We start from the raw sequence: 22,146 nt of genomic DNA, 5'->3' as shown, positions 1-22,146 counted from the left end.
TTTCTTCAAATTTCAAATTCGCCATGTTAAATTCAAATTGTTCAACATTAAAACGAGGTACTATATATTTCTTATAATTATTTTGATGTATCATTCTTTACAGCACTAATTTTAATAAATGACTTTGTAATTGTTTCACCAGAAGATTTTTCAATTAATTCTGCCATTTGTTCATTTGTATATTTAAGTTCTTCTTGAACTAATTTTTTAAAAATTGTTGTGTTCAATCTCTTTGTTTTACGTTCTTTGTACACATTAAATGAGTGGTTATTTGACACATATTTATTCAAGTCGTGAGATTTCATAACAGCAACTAAAATATCTTTATATTCAGTTTCAGTTTTACGCAATTCGTCAATTTTTTGTTTAATCTTAACTAAATTTGCGCAAGCTGTATCTAAAGTATTTTGTAAACTATTATTCATTATTTAATTACCTTCACTTTTTGGATTTCTTCTGGTACTTGAACCTCAGTTTTCATTGTTTCATTCAACTTCATATCGTTATTCAACTTTTTTAATTGTTCAATTTGAGGATCTTGTTGAGGTTGTTGTTGAACTTGTGGTTGATTATATTGTTGGGGTTGTCCTTGATATTGTTGAGGTTGATATTGTTGAGGTTGCGGTTGTTGATATGGTTGAGGTTGATTATGTGGTTGATATTGTTGAGGTTGTCCTTGATTATATTGTTGATATGGTTGAGGTTGATTATGTGGTTGATATTGTTGAGGTTGAGGTTGTCCTTGAACAGGTGAACCATCAAGATTAGTATAAATATCTTTATCATTATTAAATTCAATTGCATAAGTTTTTGTATTTCGTAATAAAGGCCCAACTTGAGCATCACGATCACGTCAACTAATATTTTCGGCAAGAGGGATGATTTGGTTTTTAAATCTTAAAGTTGAATAAAAACTTGTTTTAATTTGACCAGTATTTTTATCAGTATAATTTTTTTGTTGAATGATTACACTACGGATCCCAAAAATAGGTGTATTAAAGCGATTTTCGCCAATCATTTTGTGTAAGAAATTAAGCAATTCAATATGTTTAAATTTATTTGCCGACATTTTCATATTAACACGTTTATATCCAATATTTGGAATTGTAAAGTAAACGTCAAATGTTAATGTTAACCCAAATTGAGTTAAAATTTTAGGATTAAACGCCATTGAAATAGTACTTGCTCTTTCAGCAACAATATTAGGTAATGAGTATTGTTTTCCTTGATTTTGGTTATAGTTATTCATTCCTTGATTTTGATTATAATTTTGATTATTCATTCCTTGATTATAGTTTTGGTTTTGGTTGTAGTTATAGTTATTCATTATTTTTTGTTCTCCTTATTTTTTTTTTCTAATTCTTTTTTCTTAGCTACTAATTTGTCCATTTTATGAATTGTTGATTGTGCTTGTGTATATTTATATTCAGCCATCAAAATTCTATTTTCATTAATTTTTTTACTTGTTTGTGCTCCAATAATTTCAAAAATGTAGTCAATTTCTAAATCGTCACTAATTTTTTCAGCTGTTGTTAAATGAGGTTTTGCGCTAATTATAATGTCAAATAACACAACTCCTTTAAACACTTCAAAAAGATTGTGAATAAAATTTATGTGAGAAGGTCCTTGAACTAAATTATCAAAGTCTTTTTTTGAAATTGTTACTTTTTTTTTAATTCATGTCATTTTTTCATTTGTTGGAATTTTATACTCATTTGAAAGTTCAATATCAATTTTTTCTTCATTAATACTATATTTGATATCTTTATTAAATAATTCACCCATGATTTTTAAGAAATTTTCTTTATCATAAGTTATTCCATACAAACGAGGTAAGTCGTTAATTGTTACTTTGAAATCTAATTTATTAATTGTATATCAAGACACAATTCCATCATTTATTTTTTTTAAGATTTCAGTCAAAATTAGTGGATTTAATGTTTTCAATGATACTTTAAAATCTTTAATTATTTTTTCGTGAGTACTAATATAACTTTTTACAACTTGATTGTAATTTGTAACTTGTACTTTTCTATTGTTAAAATCTGAATCCTTTTCTTTTTTACCTTTTTTTGGTTTGTCTTGATACATTTTTTTAAAATCGAAATCAAAAACTTTTGGTATTGAGAGTAATGAAACTCCAGTATAAGCACCTTTAAAAATATTTTGTCACATATAATACTCGATATTTTTTAGTGCGTTATTTTGTTCGATATTATTATTTTCGTTCATATTCATTTTTATATATTTTTCTCCTTATATTTTTCTTTTTTTATGAAACATTTCATGCATAATGCTTGGTAAGTGTCTGATCCACCAACATAGCTTGTTGATTTAGTTGATTTTCGATATGACAAAGAGTAATCTGGCATATCTTCACATGATGAGCAAAAATCAGTACCTTCTAAATTGACAATAAAATCTGCTTTTCCTTCTAATGTTTTCATCATGAAACGGCGTACATCATTATTAAGTAATCTAAGACCACAAAATAACAATACAATACCTCAGCTGATTAATTTGTCAATATCGTTAAAGAATTCAAGAGGCAAGAAATGACATTCTTCAAAAACGATGATTTGGGGTAACTTTTTATTTAAAATTTTATTAAGAACTTCGTCTAATTTCGATTTTAAATCAACGTTATTTTTATATGGAATCACATTTTCAATCTGTCTTTCTTTTCTAATAGTATCTTCACGTTGAAAAATAGGTGCGTCTTCACACTCTCATTCAATTAATTTTCTTTGTACTCAAGCCGTTTTTCCGGCAAACATAGGGCCAGTAACTAAAAAAATTGGCCCTAAGTTGTATAAATTTTGTCCTCTGAAATCTAACATTTTAGTTGACCGTTCAGCAACGACATTTATAATATCGTTTAAAATGAGGATCTTTTCGTAAACTAAAACAAGTATCCTTACAACAACGACTATAATATCTATAATGGCGTATTATATTTGGACATCTGTTCATTTTCATACAGTACATCTCAAACTTCAAATCTTCATTTTTTTCTTCTAATTCTTTATTTTTTTCTTTTAATTCTTTATTTTCATTATAAAATCTTTCTAATTCTATTTTTCATGGTGAATCTTCACGATCAATATTTGGTGATGTTGTTACATCTGTTTCTGGGTCGTAATACATTATTCTTTTTTCTCCTTTTTTTCTTCTTGTTTAATAATATGAAAACTTAATAAATTCTTCATAGCTTCACAATGTCGAGTAATTATACCTATTTGTCGTACACTTTCTAATGATGTAATTTGAAATTTTTTAAAATGGTTTCTTTTTTCTTCAAACTCTCGCGTGCTATATTCATAAAATAATTTTTTAAGATCTTTAATAGTCATATGTTTATTATATATTTCATATATTATCAAGTCTTCTATAATTCTATAATCTGATTCATCGTTACTATTATAAAATCTATCATTACTTGATAATACAAATCTTCTATTTTTTTCTAAATATTTTTCTCTTTCGCTATATTCTCATTCTCAATCTCTAATCATTATTTTTCTCCTTTGATTTTATCGAAATTTTTGATACAATGTTCCAATGCTTTTTTAATCATAATACATTCTAATTGTATTTCTTCGTTGAAAGTTATTTCTCCTCATTCTCTGCGGTACATCTTTTTAATAATTTCTTCTGAACGTTCTAATATTTCATTTTTTGTTATAGTCAACATATCTTTTAAATTTTCTAAATTAATTAAATTATTTATCACTAATACTGAAACATGTTTGATAAATTTTTTATATATATCATTATTTGTCATTATTCTTAACCTTGTCTTCGAGTTTTTCAATACGTTTACCTATTGGATATAAGCAGTCTCCAATTACGGCACGTGTTGGTAAATCTTCTACTTTTTTTTCAAGTTTTTCAATACGTTCTAAAATTGGTTTCAAATAAACGTCGATTACTTTACTAAATGCCACACCTAAAATTTTATGACTTTCATGTATAGTATCTAACTTTTTAAATGTTTTTTTTGTGTTAATATATTTAAATTTTAAAGATTCAGGTGCGCCATCTCCAATTCAGTTATAAATCGAATTCATATATTCCAAATTTAAATTAGCATCTAGTTTGTTAAAAGGTTTTGGTAATGTTGAATCATACTCATCATAAAGTTTAATTAATGTTCCATCACCTGCGCTACTATATTTTTCAGCGCTATTCTTTAGTAAAGGATACGCTCACATATAACCTAGATCATATGTTTCTACAACACAAACTACATCTTTATATACAAAAGTATCAAATTGTTTGTATATTTTTTTTGGATCATATTGTGGTATATATTTTTTGATTAAATCAATTTGTTTGTCTGTTAACTGTTTAGTTCAACTTAGCCCATCTTCTTCTATTAGTAATGTCATTATAGTTCCTATTAATTTTTCATTTGTTGTTTTCATTATTTTTTCTCCTTTATTTTATTATAATTTTTAATACAATATTTTATTGCTTTATTTGTTTCTTCAACTCTAAGTGATAATTGTAACAATTTTTTTAACTTAAAATCTTTTTCTTCTACTCAATGTTTAATGGTGAGTAACTCCACTTTTCCTTTTTCTGTTAAAAACTTCATGTCTTCTTTAGCTTGCGCATCTGTCAACATTATTATCAAACCTCCTTAATATTATTAAAATTTTTAATACAATATTCTAAAGCTGTTTTAATTTCAATTTTATGTTCTAAAAGACTGTTGTGTGGCATAATTGATTGCCCTTCTTTTATACATTTTAAAATTGTTTCTGTCAAATTCAATATAGAGTATTTAACTAAATCTAATGATTCTTTAAGATCTTCTAATTGTAAGTCATCTTTTTCTATTAATATTTCACAATATTTAACATAATCATTATATATTTGTGATGTTGCGTGTTTTGCTCAATCTCTATGAATCATATCATATTTTTCTATTCTATATAACATATTTTTTTCTCCTAAGATGTAATCTTATCTGTTGTCATCTCATTTTTCTTTCATTTTTTTACCTTGTTTTATTTTGTCGTAATTATCAACACCATACTGCATAGCCTCTTCTTTCTTTTTTACAATTTCTAAGATTGTGAAATATCGTGGATTCACATATTCAGACTCTCAATGTGGAGGTGGTCCTTCAAAATCAGCCATTAACATATATCTTAACTCTTTTACTTGATTTTTTAGAGTTCTTAAATCAATCATATTTTTTTGTATCATTGTTGAAACTGATCAAATGTATCAATCATACATTCGTTTTTCTTCATTTGTCATTTATATAAAAACTGAAACAATAACAACATCAGCGATATCATTTTCGTCTTCAATCTTCTTTTTCTTTTTTTCTCTGTCCATAGTAATATTATTATTTAACTATGACTTTTTCAAGGGATTTTCGTAGTATGAGGATTATATAATTTTTGTACGCTAGTTTCGTACCCACCTCGCTCTACTATTTTAGTATTAATTTTTTTTATTTTGTTTATAATTTTCACGTTTCGATAACACTTTACATATAAATAGTAAGGTATGATTATTACAAACAAACATAAGAAAAAAAGAAGTTTGACGTGTTTTATTTGTGATATTAAAACTAGCCTCTTCTGTCTTAAAACTAAAAGTTTTTCACTTTGAGTCATGTTTCTTTTGACGCATATCGTTTTCATTTTGATCACCTCAAATAATGAGCAGTTTAAATTGTGATGCTCGGCACATTTGGAATCTGACGTTATAGACGTCGTTGTTCCTGAAAATGTCAAAAATGACATTGAAATATTGGAGCAGATGGGGAGAATTGAACTCCCGCAATCAGATTGGAAATCTGAGGTTCTACCACTAAACTACATCTGCGAAACGTTTACCACATGTCAAAATGGTCTGTAGAGACAGTGGTGGCAAACTAGGCTTACACTAATATAGTGCTACCTTTGACTAGCCTTGAGTCTGTAGAGCTGGTCCTTGGATTTTTGGACCAGATAAATAAAATGGTACCCACGGAAGGATTCAAACCTTCAACCTAGGGCTTAGAACACCCTTACTCTGATCAATTGAGCTACGTGGGCAAAAATGGTGCCTCGTAAAGGACTCGAACCTTTAACCGTTTGCTTAAAAGGCAACTACTCTACCGTTTGAGTTAACAAGGCGTGGCGCCCAATACAGGATTCGAACTTGTGACCTCTTGCTTAACGGGCAATCGCTCTAACCAACTGAGCTAATCGGGCGTGGCGGAGCAAATGGGATTCGAACCCATGCGTCAGAAACTAACCTAACTCATTAGCAATGAGTCCCCTTAAACCAGCTTGGGTATCGCTCCAAAATGGTCGGAAAGAGAGGATTTGAACCTATGATCTCTCGGACCCAAACCGAGTGCTTTTCCATCTAAGCTACTTTCCGATAATGGTGGAGGAAAAGAGATTCGAACTCCCGTATCTAAAAAGAATCTGATTTACAGTCAGACGCGTTTAACCACTTCGCTACTCCTCCGTGGCGGACCTGACGAGAATCGAACTCGCTATCTTCTCTTAGACAGAGAGGCATGTTATCCATTACACCACAGATCCAAATGGTAGAGCTATTGGGGATCGAACCCAAGATCTCACGCTTATAGGGCGTGCGCTGTAACCACTAAGCTATAGCTCTATATGGTGCTGGTTAAAGGCCTCGAACCTTTACTCGTCCGTTTACAAGACGGGTGCTTTGCCAAATTAAGCTAAACCAGCAAAAAATGGTAGAGTGTAGTGGGCTTGAACCACTGACCTCCTGCTTGTAATACAGGCGCTCTTACTTGCTGAGCTAACACTCTATTATGGTGGACCTGGCCAGATTCGAACTGACTGCCTTTTGATTGCAAACCAAATGCTCTCCCTATTGAGCTACAGGCCCAAAAACCACCTCCGCGTTAACAGAGGTAGTTAAGTCGGTTTAAGTCACGACTTGACTAAAAGGTTATAGTACCTTTTCAAACTGTAGTGTGGTTAAAGACGCACCCGTGTCTAACAGTTTAAAGTCAAAAAGTTAATTTAGTAACAAGGCGGAGTTTGTTACTCTTAAATTTTATGTATTTAGGACTAGAGGTTTTTTGAGACCCTCCATATATATATATGTACAAAAACACTAAAAAAGATTTAATTATTTTTAAAATATTTTCTAAGTTCCTTTTCAATAGTTCGTAGTCTTGTTTTTATAGAACCTAAAGGTTTATTATATATTTTAGCTAATTCTTTATTTTTTAATTTCTTTCCATTGAGTCCAATATAGTCACATATTAATTTATAATCAAAAGTATCGCCTAAAATACTCTTTAAATCTAACTTTAATTTGTCATTATTAAAAGTATCTAATGATCGTGTTGTATAAATTCTAGATTTTGTAATGTCTAAACTTTTATGATATTGTCTACTTCTTAAATAATTTCAAAGACAAATAGCAGTATATGTACTCAACGTTGTTTTATGTGTAGGTTCATAATCGTTTATTATTTTATCAAACCGTTCAAAACAGAAACTGTACATTGTTTTTGGATCACTATAACCTTTTGTTTTTATATGTGAAACAACTTTACATGTTTTTTTTGCTATATCCATCATCTCATATTTGATTCTATTTAGAATTTTTTTGTCTTTTGTTTCAACATACTTATTATATAATATATCTATTTTTTTTTTCATTTCTTTAAAAATCCTTTAAATTCTCGATATCATGACATAGTAGGTGGTCACACTGTAACATAAAAACGTAACCCTTCTCTATAACATTTTATTCTATTTTTATCATTATCTTCCAATTTTAAAATATTTTTCGATAGTGATCAAATTGCTTTACATGTCAAAATAGTTCGTCGAGTATTTAACAATTTAGACGTATTCATTTTTGATGAATGTTTTACTAAGGTAGCACTCTGATAACCATGAACTTTTTGTCATGTACTTCAACTTAACGATACTGTTCTACAAAATACTTCATTGGCAACTTCTAACATAATATCAATATCATCACTATATACCCCTAAATCATTATTTTCTTTATTATTTTTAAACATCTTCTTTTACTCCTTTTATGTTATTTATAAATGTTCTTACAAACTTTAAATTTATTATATATCTATCAACTTCGTTTCTAAAATTTTTAAAATATAGATTAGAATGTGTTGCTCGAAATTTTCGTCAAGAATCGTTTAAAAAATCTATTGAAAAATTATAGTTAATACTAAATCTAATTTTATATATTTGTTTTTTATGGACTTGACTATCTAAAATTTCATTTCAATTAACAAAGTGGGCTTTCGAACCCACCGTGTCAATCGCTACAAATCCATAATCACCGTCAAGACAATTAAACTTGATTTTTAAATTATTGTTCTTTACAAAGGTTTTTTTAGCAAAAAATTTTTTTTCGCCCCAACTGTTACTTTCAAAATATTTAAACTTGTTCGTGTTCTTCAAAACGACAGCATAAGCTTTTTTGTCATTATAAAATAATTTGTAATTTAAAACAATAATAGTTTTGTTTAATTTTTTTGCCTCATTGATAGGCATCAATTTCAACTCATCTGTTTCATACATATTCAAATCGCGCATTTGCGCCAAACTCTTAAAAATATTATTCATTAATTTTGTCATCCTTTTCAAACACAATAACGTTTCATTCGATACGTTTTTTAAAATAGATAGTGTTATACGTAAAAAACTCAAAAGTTTCTTTGTAGGCTTTTCTAATCTTATTAACATAACTTTTCTTTAAACATTTTGCGTCGTAATTATTAGCTGGTAATCTAATTTTTACTCGTCTTAAAATTTCGGCAGTCGAACAATCTACTCAGTGTACTTCGTGAGGTAAATAATTTTTTGGCATCGCGTAAGTGTACATTGTCAATAATTGATTTTGATTAATTGTTTTATCACCTCCAAATACTTGATAAGCAAACGTACTAAATATATACCTATCACAAATCACAATATCATACTTCTTAAACTTTTTAGCCAATACTTTATTATATAATTCTCAACCGACACTAATAAACAAAATTGCTTTTGTGATCGAACTAATTTTGAGGTTGTCATTAAAAAAGACTTCTTTAGCTAATAATTCGCCAAAACTAATTCCTCGTGGCTCTCGCGTCACATAAACACTTTTTCCTTCTTTCTTATATTTTTTTTTCAATTTTTCTATGTAGGTTGATTTACCTGAATAATCAATACCTTCAACTACTATAAATTTATTCATATTATATATTCTCCTTTTTTATTATGATAGGAACCGTTTGTCCTTTTAATTCAATAACGACATGGTCACCCACTTTATATTTACTTTTATTAGTTGACAAATTAACTTTCTTGACAGTAATTTCATTCAATTTAATACTTTGTTTTAATCAAGCAATATAAGAAATTTTGCCCGTTTTTTTGCCAATTTGTTTTGTTATTTTATCTATTGTTCCACAACTTTTAGGTCCTTCGAATTTAAACGCATATTTACGTTCAATAATCACACCATCAGTGTAAAAATCAATATTTTTCTGTTGTTCAATATACTTTTTCAAATCTTTCAATTTAATTATTTTTTCAACTCTTTTGTAGTTAATAAATTCTAACAAGTCGTGGCGTTTATCATAAAACTTTCTATTAATAAGACCTACAACATCACGCCGATTTCCAAACTCTTTATTTAAAACTAATTCGCCAAAGCCTTCAACTCTATCATCTTTTTTTATAGAAAATGTTGTCACTCTAGCCGAGGATCGACATATAACTAAACTGTTAGATGTTTTATCATAGTAAGCCCCAACTCCGTCAAGTTTAGGGCTTACAGTAACATTTTCGACATTGCCAATTTTCGCCAATATTTTATTTAAATCTCAAAATTTTTTAATTTCTTTTTTTAACATTTTTTTTACGCTCTTTTTCGTTCTTTAAAAAACACTCTAAACAGTATGTGCCTTTAGGTTCTTTAATACAATAATTACATTTTGTCATTTGCTTTTTTCTTAGCTTTTTTTGCTATATCCTTTAATATTTTTGCTTCCATCTCTTTTCTTTTTGCTTCAAGCTCTTTCTTTTCCTCTTTTTTTCGTAATGCTCTTCATTTATCAGCTTCTTTTTTTTCAGCTTCTTCAATTTCTTCTTTGTCTCTTATTTCTAAATATGTTATAGTTTTTTTAATTTTATCAATAATATCATCTCAATCGTTATGGATATCAAAATAAGTTGCTACTTTACAATACATAGTTTTATGTCCATCGTCATCATATTCTGTAAAGTTTGTGATGTCGGGATATTTAACTTTAATATCACCTCCTCTATAAACACAAATTGAAACATCTGTCGCATATTTATAATCTTCATCTTTTTTTCCAATTAAAAAATAAAAAAGAGTAGTATCATCTGATGTTTCGCTACCATGAACATCTTTATCATAAAATCTGTCATTTAAAGTAACTAATTTATCTTTATCATAATTATTTTGTCTGTTTACTTCTTCTGCTAAAGCTTCCATGTTTTTCATAGTAATTCATGATCATTCATATTGTTTAAAACGTTTTAGTAATTTTACTACTTCTAATCTTTTCCGTTCTTTTGTTTTATCTTCTTCAATTTTATTATTATCTCTAATAACATTAATTAAATCAAAAAATATTTCATCTCTTAATAAAAGAAACAAATCATGTTCGATATCAGACATTTTAAGTTCTCCATTTATAACATCTATTACTTTATTTTTGTCTTCATCTTTTTTAATATGTTTACAATTTAAAATTCGATTTGTCAAATTACTATGATATTTTATGTCTTTATGATTTGATAATCAAATATATTTTCGTAAAAATAATTTTCATCTTTCGCGTTCTCTTTGTTTTTCTGTCATTTCTTTAATTTTTTTTCCTTTTTCTTTATTTGTCATTATTCTTCTCCTTTATATTTATACGATCCTCTTTTTTTCGTAAATTTTTGATTAGCAATTTCTTTTCTAATTCTATTAATTGTCTTTATTTTTTCAACGTTTTCTTTTTCTCAATCTAAAATAGCATATACGCCAATAAATATTTTAGGGTCATCGCCTTTTTTTCAATTTGAAAGTCTTGTGTTTACTATTTTAATAAGTGCTTTTCGATATTTGTTGAAAGCGCGACGTGAAACTTTACCTTCGAGGTAAGTATTTGTCAAATCATTATCACCAAAATATTTTTTTCCAATTTCTCAAACTTTTTTAATACGAATATTTTCAAAATTATAACTATACAATTGGTTTCAATTTTTAGCTCGTATAATTGAACGCATTTCTTTTCTAATAGTTTTTTTAAATTCTTCAAGATAATCATCTAATTTTTCAAAATCCTCAAGTATTAAATAAACTTCGATTTTGTCATTATCACTATCTTCTAAATGATATCATCGTCTAGGTTTTTTTTCTAAAATATGAATATTAAAGTTTACAAAGTCAAATCTATGACCCATAGACTCAATAGTGACGACAAAACGACCTCTCAAAGGTTCATGTGGTGACTCATCCCATCTCATTCAATCACAATAAACCACACCGCAATTCATTTTTTCAACAGCACTAATAAGTGTATTTTCCATTTTTTTTTCTAATTGTTTTAATTCGTCACTAGATATTTTTTTATATTTTCCATTTCCATCCGAAAAATTATTCATTATTCTTTTCCTCCTTTTTCAAACGTTTTAATTGTTACATAAAAACCTTTTTTATCTCAAATAGTATTGTCTTTGTCCCCTTTTGGTGATAATATTGTACTTTCAATACTAGTTCTAGCATCATATTCAATTTTTAAATCTCATAGTATACTTTCCAATTTATCCAACTCTTTTTTATCTTTCATTCAAATTTTATATGTTTTCATTATTCTTTTTTCTCCTTTTTTTCTTCTTGTTTTTTAAATTTTCATAACTTTCCATATATTTATTATATCACATTTATTTTTGTTTTCTAATTTAATTAGGTTTGTTTCTTGAAGTCTAGTAAGTGTTCTTAATCTTTCTAATTCTTCTTCTTGATTCCCAATAATTATTTTTAAATCTTCTTGAGATCTAATAATTCCGTTTAGTTTTGTCTTCTCATTATCTAATTCTACTAATTTAGTTTCTAAGTTTGACTTATCATTATTTAATTCTAAATTACTTTTAATCAAAATAATACTAAAAATAACATTTACTATAAATAAAAATATCAATATACTTTTTTTAATTTCGTTTCTCATTTCTATATATATTTATTATATCATATTCAACTTTAAACTTTCTTCAAATTTATTTCAAAGTTTCGGAAAAATATATTTGTTCAAAAACAAAATTTCTTTATCCTCAAATTGAGACAACACTCATTGTTTTAAATTTTTCTGTCTATCTATTCCTAAGTAAAACATTTTAATTTTATTAGTTTTGAATTGTTCAACTATGTCGTGTGTTCCACGATGACCATTATTACATATATGATTTTTTATTTTAAATTTTGTTAGTTTTAAATCCGTATTATCGGCAAAAATAATTAATTGATCATAATTTCATTTTTGTTTTTGACAAATTTTTCTCAAAATCTTTCCTGAATCATTCATTAGTGTTTTCAATTTAATAAAATAAACTGGACTAATACCAGTACAAATGTAATCTTTAAAGTAATAATAATGTTTTTTTTCAATAAATGTATTTTCCGTTATTAAAGCCATAAAATCGCAAAAAAGTCAACCAATATTATGTCTAGTATTTGATAACTCTTTTGAATCATTACCTAAAAAAACGCAAATTATGGGTGTTTTATTCATAATTATGACCTCCTTGTAATTTCCTGATCTCATTATATTCTTTTATAAAATCTGTTGTCGAAAAACCTGGTACAATTGTATTACTATGTGACAGTTCTTCAAAATCTATTAACTCAACAACTTTTTTTGCTAACTCATCATTATATTTAATAAACATATACTGTTGAGTTGTCTTTAACTCTTTTTGATCTGTAATTAATTTTGAGTAGTCGCAAAAACCTTGTCGAGGTATACCCACGTCCCACTTGTATTTAGCCTTATCAAAAAATTTGACAGTCTTTTTTGTGTTATTGTAAATAAACGTCTTTACAGAAGGAACTCGAAACGGTTGTTTTTCTAATAATCTCAAATTTTTTCCGTCTTTAAATTCTTCTCGATTTTTATTGACTCAAATTTGAAATGAGCAATTGAAATTTTTTGTTTTGTTTTTATACTCGAAAGCATTTTGATCAACAGTTAATTCTACAATCAATTTTAGGTCGTTATTTAATTTTTTTTGAGTTGAATATCGTCGCAAAGTATTAGGTACTATAAAACAAACAATATCAGCAATTTTTGAAGCCTTATTGATAAAGTCAATTGCTAACTGTCCAGATCGACCAAATGGTGGATTTCCAAAAATTATATTTTTCGCCGAATGCTTTAGATTAACCTTTAAAAAGTCTTGTTTAATGACTCTTTTGTTCTTTAAATCTTCATCAATATCATAGCACAGAATTTTAGGTTTTATGTCTAATACTTGTTCTAAAGCGTCAACAAACACTCCTTCGCCGGCGCTAGGTTCAATTCATGTTAAATTGTTATAATCAATTTTATAATATTTTAAAACCGCATATATATATGTTGTTAACTTATTAGCTATTTTTTGTTTTGTATAATATTTATCTAATTTATTCATCATGTATTGTTTTCTCCTCAAGTACAAACCATTTTTTATAAAACGCCTCAATATCTTTTCTTCGTTGGTTGTCTAATTCATGTAAACGCGCTATCTTTTTATGAGTTTCTTCAATGTGTTCTTTTAATTTTTTTCTTTGATAATTCAGTGATAACATAATATGATCTTCTAATTTTTTTCAACCTTTTTTATTTTGTTTAATAAAAATACATTGCGTCAATTTGTCTCCCGTATCTGGAATTCGTATATGTAACCTTCCGCTTTTTTCTTCGTGAACTATTACATGTAATGCTGTTCGACCAAAACAATTTCAGAAATCAACAACTCCTGCTTCGTTTTCTCTAATACCCTTTTCTAAAGCTCTGTCTTTTCCAAAATTTTTTTCGATAGTATTATTAATTAAAGTTTCAATTGTATCTTTTAAATCTATATTCATTGTGTTCCTTCTCCTTTATTTTCTCACTTTTCGTTAAAATCTTCTAAGTCTTCGCGGTACGATGTAAACATCTTAACGTCTGAGCTGAAGCCTCCACTAGAATTTTGGGCCTCTTGCGTTAATTCTATTCATGAGTCTACAGTTGTCACAACGGCATTATGTATTTCTTTTATGTCTTCATCTGTCAAATCGTCAAATTTTTCACAACGTCAAATATCTTTCAATTCTTCTGGCATATTTTGACGTATCGCTCTTGGAACGTCAAGATGTTTTAAATTATCGACATCTTTTTTTATTTCTTTAATTTGTTCTTTTGTCATTATTATTTTTCTCCTTTTTAAATTTTCACAAATATTTTATAATTTTATATTGTATGTTAATTGACTCTACACTAAAATATAAAACAATTGGTGTTCCAATACTTAATATTATAATTAATAATATATAGATTGTAATAAGTTTCTTAACTTTCAACACACCAATATTATTAAGTCACCCAAAATAAGTAATATAATTTGATGCTAATATAAATAATATTGACGCTACAACCATAAATATAAGTAAAAAATCAACTATGTTTTTTAGAAAAAATTTTAATTTATTCATTATTTTCTCCTCCTAATCATCCAATTTTATCAAAAAATGAAAAAACTGCTAAAGCTAGTGTTGGATTTAACAGTGGTAATAAAGCTAATCAACTTGGTAAAGTCTCAATTGTTGTTAGTACTACAACTGAGCAAATCAAATGTGAGCAATATATCATTGTAACAACTATTGCTAAAAAATTAACTAGTTTCTTGTTCATCATATTCTTTATCTTCTCCTTCTTTAATTAAATTATAATTGTAAAGGCAGTACTCGATAGCTTTTAATATACTTTCATAGTTTTCTTTATTATGATTATCAACTCAAACGCTTTCGCCTTTTACTACATTTTTTAAAATTTCACTTTTTAATTTTAGTATATTATTACTTACAACTTTGAATGATTTTTCCAAATCTTTAACGCTTAATTTATCATTTCTTATTAAAGATTTTGCGTTTGATAAATAACTTTCATATTCTAATTTATTTTTCATATTATTTTTTACCTCCTTTTTTATCACGATAAACCTCTTTTTTTTTCATTTCTTCAAGTCTCGAAATTGTTGTTTTTAGTCGACTCAACTTAAATTTATTGATACTTAAAATTCAATCTAAAAAATGTTTATTTGTTTTAAATGTTATTTTTTTAAAATTAATTTTGTCATTTTCTCAATTTCTAAAGTGTGCAAACGCCATTTCTTCGTAATAATTTAACCCGTCGCGTCCTTTAAATTCGAAATTGTCAAAGTCGGTTGAACGGCTAAAACTTCCCATTATGTTTAAAAAATCTGAAGCAATTGTTTTCTCTTCAGGTGTTAATCGGTTAGCTTCTTTAGCTTCCAAATATTCTTTAAACTCTTTAATAATCTTTAATCTTCAATTATTCATTTTTTTTTCTCCTTTGTTTTCTTCTATTTTTATTATATCATATTCAACTTTATTTTATTATATCATATCCTAACCCAGGTTGGCATCACAACCTTTGTAAAACAATTTATTATAATAAACAACTATATCTTTGTTTTTTTGGATCTTACAACTGTTTTTAGTTTCACCAATTAAACTATGTTTAATCAATATTAATGTAGATAATTTAAATTGTTTCAAATTTACTTCTAAAATTTCCCGACGCCGATCTTTAAACGAATTTCAACGATCATTAAAACATTTAACACTAATATCGCTTTCAAAATGTTTCAAAATATTTTTCGCCAAAATTTTTTCACCTTTCCCTTTACCTTTTTCTTCGCTAATAATCCCTACTAACTTAAAAATTAAATCAATTGTATTTTTTTTCATAATTTTCTCCTTTTATACTCAATTATTTTTTAAATATCCTTTAATAATGGGTAAACTTCGCTCCATATCTTTCGCACAATATGCTTTAAACTTTATCAAATCATCTTTCAAAATTTCGTCAATCATTCGTTGGATGTGTTTAAAAAAATCGTATGTTTGTTTCTTGAAATTGTCAAAAATCTTTTCATCTTGTAAATTTACGTCATCATCTAAATATAATTTAATTTGCGCTCAATCTTTGTTTTTGCTCATTATTTTAAAATAAGTTTCTTCCATATCTTTATAATTTAATTCTTTAAACAATTTATTTAAATTCTTTCTAAAATAAAATTGTGATCCCGCCCCCATATCATCAAGATAATTAACTTCTTCATCTATGTCATATATATATTCTGAATTGTCAATTTTATTCAAAATAGCATTAAAACGTTGTCTTGCTGTTTCTTTTTGTGTAGTAATCATAATTTTTTCTCCTTTATTTAAAAATCTTCACGCGGTCAATTGTTGTCGTCGTGGTAATATTCATCAGCGTCAATATCATAATCATCGCCTGCGTCGTCATCATTTGGCCCAATTTCTTTTGTAAAATCAATATCTTTTAAATGTTCGTCTTTAATTCAAATTGAGCATTCTAAGAAAAGATAATCATTTCCTCACATTTTGTTTTTTGTTTCTGTTTTCATAATTTTTCTCCTTTTTTTTTAATAATATTCTTCTTCCAAAAATTCTTTTAAACAAGCAATTAAATTTTTATCATTTCAATAATTAAAATCGAATGTTTCAAATCAATATTCATTTTCTTCTTCACTTGTAAATTTTTCAAAAATAAATTTAAATTCATTTCCGAAATGCTTGTCATGATCTGAAACTTTAACTTTAAAATTCAATTCCAAACAATCGTCTTCTTTATTTTGATAATTAAATGTGTAATATGTTGAATTTGACACACTTGAATCGTTAATTGTAATTCCTGTAAATTCTACTTTATCATTGAACTTATTTGCTTCTTTACCAATCTTTTCAAATATTTTACCAATCTTTTCTTTTCTTTCATCTAATAATTTGTGGTATTTTTCTATTTCCATTTTTCTTTTCTCCTTTTCTATTATATTTATTATATCATACTTTTATTTTGTCTTTCTATTTTTTTTAACAAAACAATATAAGCAAATAGCATTTTGTTCTTTTGCTTTACAATTCTTTAATGTATGTAATTCCATTCTTTTATTTCCTTTTCTCTATTATTATTATATCATATTCGATACCTTACTGTGACCTCCAAAAAATTCCAAATTTCGCCAGTGTGTTTTTGTCGTTCTACGCCTGCGAGTCGTCAAAATCTTACTGAGTGTTCTAAATCTTACTAAAAATTAGCTCAATTTTTTTTAGTCAAAATTTCTATAACTTTTCCGGCCTCGAAAAGTCTACTTTACCCAGTGTTTAAGCCATTTCGTTAAAAAAGTAAATTTATCTCTACTACTGCTTAAAAAAAAAAATAAATAAGTAATAATAGTATAATATTTTTTGTTTTTCATAAGAGTTTGCAAATATTTTACTTTTTTTCTGTATTGGTTCTACGACAGGTAAAACTCGTGTTTTTCAGCCCGGAAAAGTTGTAAAAGTTTTAGCTCAAAAAAATTCACCTCTTCCAGTCTAACCCACGGTCCCATATGCAAAAATCACCTTTTTTTCTGTCAGTAAGATAATCAAGCTTTTCAAAAAAATAAGTCCTTACATAGAGAATAATAAAAAAATTTTTTTCTCTTTCAAATTTTTTATTTCGTCTAAAAATAAATTTCAAAATTTTTAAAAAAAAACTTGACAAAAAAAAAAAACTATGTTAAAATTAATTGGGCGAGCTTTTGGCAATTTTTTATTTAATTTTTATTTTAAATTTTCAAAAATCAATTTTTTAATTTCTATAATATTATTTTAACACTTTACCCCTTTTTTGTCGTTTGTGGTATAATGCAAAAATTTTAAAAAAAAAATAAGTAAAAAAAAAAATAACAAAAAAAAAAATAATAATATATAATTAAATTGAAACGTAAAAGATAAATGCATTAATTAATTAATATATATTTAATTATTATTATAATATTGAGGAGGTGCCACAATGACACACACAAAAAAAAATAGACTTGGACGCTTTGAAGTCGTAAAATGTACGGATTTAAGCAAAAAAAAAATCGATAATTTTTTGGCGGACTGTTTCGATAATCAAGACATAAAGGACGAAAAAAACCGATTATTAAAAAAAATTAATTATAACCGCCACCAATGCACAAGCGGAGCACGTGAAGACTGCGACGCGGACCGTGTAGAATTGGCGCAATACGTGATTATTTGACCAAATAACAACGACGAAGACGAAAGAGAGGCCGAAGAAGAAGAGGAAGCAAAAGAAGCAGAAGAAGAGAAAAAAGAACAAATTAAATTTTGTAACTCCTTTACTGGTTTAAATGATAAATTAAATTGGGCACATTACTGCACCGAAGATGTGGAGGATAGAGCGCGCGACCTGTTCACCGACAGCGACGAGGTAGAAGATGGGGAGATTTGGAACGCGTTAAATGGATACACTCAAGCCGAAGACTTGAAGCCTGAAGATTTCGCGACGTGAAAAGATTTAATTTTGAGAAGTTGCGGAATTACCGCGCAAAGTATACGCGAAGAATCCCACGACCTCGCAACATCTGAAGAGAACAAGACGCAGGACGACGAGACGCAAAACGATTTAGCGGATAAAATCAACTTGGCACGAATGCTTGAAGATTTCGAACGTGACGAAGGAGGTGCAGAATAATGGAAATAAAGCAAAAAAATAAATTATTGGCCATTTTCTCGACACTTGACAACAAAAACGATTTCGAAAATCTCGAAAAAATTACATTTGAAACAGACAACGCCAAAAAAATTATAAATAATTTAATTATAAATAATTTAAACAATTTGGCAAGCTTCGAAATGGAGCCGGTCGACTTAATCGAAATTATAAAAAAATTTTTAAATTATTTTGAGGCGAAAGAATTACAGGCCAAAAAAGAAATTGAATTTTTAAAAATCCGGTTGATTTTGGCAAAGATGAAAAAGGAGGGTGCAAATAATAAATAATAATAAATAAATAAATATTATTTAGGGCCGGGGCTTAGATGTTCCCGGTCTTTTTTTTGCCTGTTGAAATCTGAAAGCTTGCGGATTGTGTCAGTCGTAGCGCTGAAATATTCAAATAATTGCCATTTGAGGGCCTAAACGAGTTTAAACGTGGTTTAGTATTAAAAGAAGAAAAAGCAAGCCCATTTTTAACGTGTTCAATCGTGCGAATTGTGCCGGCGAAAGGCTCCCCGTTTATTATATATTAAAATTTTTATTTTGTCAAGTACTTTTTTTTTTATCTCAACGATCGAGAACGTGAAAAGGTACCCCCTTTTATTATATCACAAGAACGCGAGAAAGTCAAGCCCGAGGATATCCCAAGCTTTTTTTAGGGTCCTAGGGTAACTCAATTTGTCACAGCCTCAACTTATAGTAAGATTTTTTATTCTCGCGCTCTCAGACGTAAAACTCGATGTTTTTAAAAATAATTCAAAATAATTAAAAATAATTAAATCTTTTTTAGTGTTTTTGTACATATATATATATGAAGGGGTATAAAGTTTATTTCGACTAGTACCTCCTTATCGTCATCAACTTTAAGATCCCTTCTTATTATATAATAGGAGAAATTTATGGAAAATAACATAAAAGAAACTGTGGAAACACAAGAAGTGCAAAATACTGAGAAAAGCACAAGTACAGACAAAGACACTAAAGTAAGTGTAGCTGAGTTTAATATGTGAGAAAAAAAGTATGATACTTTGAAGAAACAATATGAAAAAGCTGTCGACCAAATTTCAAACTTAGAGAAAATCAAAAACACTCTTGGCGAAAATTTGAAAAATAGAGAGCTCGCTCATAAGGATCTTGAAGGGAAGTTCATACAAGCTCAAACATCATTAAGACATAACCACATTAAGGAATTATTTAAGAAAGAAGGTGGCGATGAATCTAAAATGAAACATGTTTTGACCTTATTAGGCAATAAATCTGCTCAGTTAGAAGACAAAGATTTGATTAACGAGTTTAAAGTTTTAAAAACCGAATTAAGTTCTTTATTTGTTCAAAAGGCTGAACCGCTCCCAACTACTAATTATAATGGGGACATGACACAAAAGACACCTAATGTGCCTAATGTGACAAATTTAAACCAACCCGTTAATGAATATATAAGACAAGCTACTCGTAGAGTAGATCCCCAAACTGGTATTATTATTGATGATGACTTGAGCAACAAATAATTAAAATAATAAAGGAGAATATTAATTATGGCAACACTAAGTCAAGACCAAGCTTTTGGAACTATCAATGCGACTACTAAATCTGCTATTGAAGGAATTCCAGGGCAAACATTAACAGAATCACAATTAATTGCAGCGGAATCTACCGATACAAATCATTCGTTATTCTATATTCAAGGATTTAAAGGTAATGAAATTGTTCAATCAATCAATTTATCTCAAATCCCAACAATTCCAAATATTGATTATGACACAATTTTCAAATTAGGGATTGTTAACATGCACAGAGATCAAAATGGAACTCTCCAAAAAACATGAGTTTTAGCATCTGGGCATGGAACTTCATCATATTCACACCAATTAGCTCTTTCTAATGGGTTCAATTCAACAGCACCTGTCAATCCAACATATCCAGGAGTGGATAAAAAAACTATTGGAATGACATTTTCGCACTTTGAATTCAATCCTATGGAACAATTAGACAAATCATTATTTTTACATAGTGGATTCGTCTATTCTGCTCTTTTGGCACAAAGATGAAGTAATTATAAAAATCGTGTTAATCTTCATTACTTTAAAGCAGTTATCGAAGCTCTTGAAACTGATTCAGAAGCTAAAAGTAACGTTTTACAACTTACAGACGAAGATATTGCAGCCACAAATGCTGACTCACGTTTTGCGGGAATCACTTTCCTTCATAAATTCTTAAACATGATTCAATCATTGAAAACACGTACAAGTCTTTATGGTAAAGTGGGAACTAATTTAGTTTTGATTGTAGCACCCCACATCAAAAATTTATTAGCTATCGTAAACGCCAAAGTTGGATTAGATACAAGCAACTATCAAGAATTCGAGGATAATAACTTGAAAATTGGAGGTTTGAAAGCTGAAGTATCAATCCTTTTAGGTAAAATCTGACCTAAAGGAAAACCTGGAGCTACTTATACTGAAATTGCTAACAGTCTTTCAGAAGTTACAAGTACTTCGGCTGCAGACACCCTTCCACTAGACGCAAACACAGGATTAGCTACTATTCCTTCGTCACCAGCTAACGCAGTTTATATGCCAACATATAGTACAGCAATTACTGGAGATTTAGGAGCAGACTTATCTCAATATATTGCGATCTTACAATACATTTCGCCTGAAAAAAATTCACCAGTTATGGTATTAGCGGGGGCACCTTATGTGTGATCAGCTATAATTCCACAAACAGGTAATATTGTTACAGGGTTGAAAGCTTTGTATGGAATCTCTAAATGAAAGGGATTATGTCAAAAATTCTTGTATGGTATTAAATTACCAGCAGGTAAAACAATTTATGACATTGGTGGATCTTAGAATATAAGGTCTAAATAGTTTAGAGGTCTTCTATTTATCAAAAAGGCCTCACAGAGGAAAAATATGAAAAATCAAATTAATAAAATTAATATTAAAAATTTAGAAAAACGTTTAAAATTATTAGAACAACAAGAAAAACGTTTAAGTTTGTTAGAAAAACAAAATAAAATTTTAAAAAATGCCGTTGTTAATAATGCTAATAATAATCGTAGAAATGAAACAGCTATTGAAATAGCGGAAACTACAGTTCTTAAAGTCACACCTAAAGGAACTATCAACATTAGAGCCAACGATGCGTTACAAGAAGTAATTAAAGATTATAAACAAATTACTAAAGCTTATTTAAAAATTTCAGACGTTTTGGATGAAAAAGATAATACTATTCACTATATTGTAGTTGATGTGTTATCTGACCTTGTTGAATTATCTCAACATTTACGTGAAACTAGAGCTTCTTGACAATATGAAACATTAC

General features: G+C 28.1%; 5 non-coding genes across 5 annotated transcripts; all 5 read right to left on the bottom strand.

Annotated features, from left to right (window-relative positions):
• Positions 1–5,776: 5,776 nt before the first annotated feature.
• Positions 5,777–5,847, bottom strand: Trnag-ucc (transfer RNA glycine (anticodon UCC)). The gene has a single exon. It is a non-coding gene; the product is annotated as a tRNA-Gly (tRNA).
• A 297-nt stretch (positions 5,848–6,144) lies between these two features.
• Positions 6,145–6,218, bottom strand: Trnan-guu (transfer RNA asparagine (anticodon GUU)). Its single transcript has one exon. It is a non-coding gene; the product is annotated as a tRNA-Asn (tRNA).
• Positions 6,219–6,222: 4 nt separating this feature from the next.
• On the bottom strand, positions 6,223–6,310 carry Trnas-gcu (transfer RNA serine (anticodon GCU)). The gene has a single exon. It is a non-coding gene; the product is annotated as a tRNA-Ser (tRNA).
• A 253-nt stretch (positions 6,311–6,563) lies between these two features.
• Trnai-uau (transfer RNA isoleucine (anticodon UAU)) lies at positions 6,564–6,636 on the bottom strand. The gene has a single exon. It is a non-coding gene; the product is annotated as a tRNA-Ile (tRNA).
• A 170-nt stretch (positions 6,637–6,806) lies between these two features.
• Trnaa-ugc (transfer RNA alanine (anticodon UGC)) lies at positions 6,807–6,879 on the bottom strand. The gene has a single exon. It is a non-coding gene; the product is annotated as a tRNA-Ala (tRNA).
• Positions 6,880–22,146: the final 15,267 nt, after the last annotated feature.

This window comes from Styela clava, unplaced genomic scaffold, assembly GCF_964204865.1.
Source record: "Styela clava unplaced genomic scaffold, kaStyClav1.hap1.2 HAP1_SCAFFOLD_32, whole genome shotgun sequence".
Classification (NCBI taxonomy): Eukaryota; Metazoa; Chordata; class Ascidiacea; order Stolidobranchia; family Styelidae; genus Styela; species Styela clava.
This window is presented reverse-complemented; position numbering and strand designations above follow the sequence as displayed.